Below are 583 nucleotides of genomic sequence, written 5' to 3'. Positions count from 1 at the left end.
AGCAAGATTCTGCTGAAAATTATCCAAAAACATTTGGAACAATATGTCAACAGAGAACTGCCAGATGTGCAGGCTGGATTTAGAAGAGGTCGTGGAAATAGGGATATTATAGCTAATGTAAGATGGATCTTGGCAGAAAGCAGAGAATACCAGAAGAATGTATATCTGTGCTTCATTGACTATGCAAAGGCTTTTGACTGTGTGGATCACAGCAAGCTATGGCTGACTCTGAGATGAAAGGGAATCCCTGAACATTTGATTGTGCCAATGCAAAACCTATACTTGGACCAAGAGGCAGTCAACAGAACAGAGACGGGAGACACTAGATGGGTCCAAATCAAGAAAGGGGTCTGTCATGGATGTATTTTGTCTCCATACCTTTTCAATCTGTATGCAGAACAGATCATCTGAGATGCTGGGCTGTATGAGGAGGAATGTGGCATCAGGATTTGTGGAAGAATCATCAACAACCTGCGTTATGAAGATGACAGAACCCTGCTTGCTGAAACTGAGGAGGACCTGAAGCACTTGCTGCAGAAGGTCAAGGACTGCAGTCTTCAATATGGATTGAAGTTCAACATCA

The sequence above is a fragment of the Elephantulus edwardii genome, unplaced genomic scaffold, assembly GCF_000299155.1.
Source record: "Elephantulus edwardii isolate Elephantulus edwardi_28Jun2011 unplaced genomic scaffold, EleEdw1.0 scaffold00374, whole genome shotgun sequence".
NCBI lineage: Eukaryota > Metazoa > Chordata > Mammalia > Macroscelidea > Macroscelididae > Elephantulus > Elephantulus edwardii.
Note: the sequence above shows the minus strand (reverse complement) of the source record.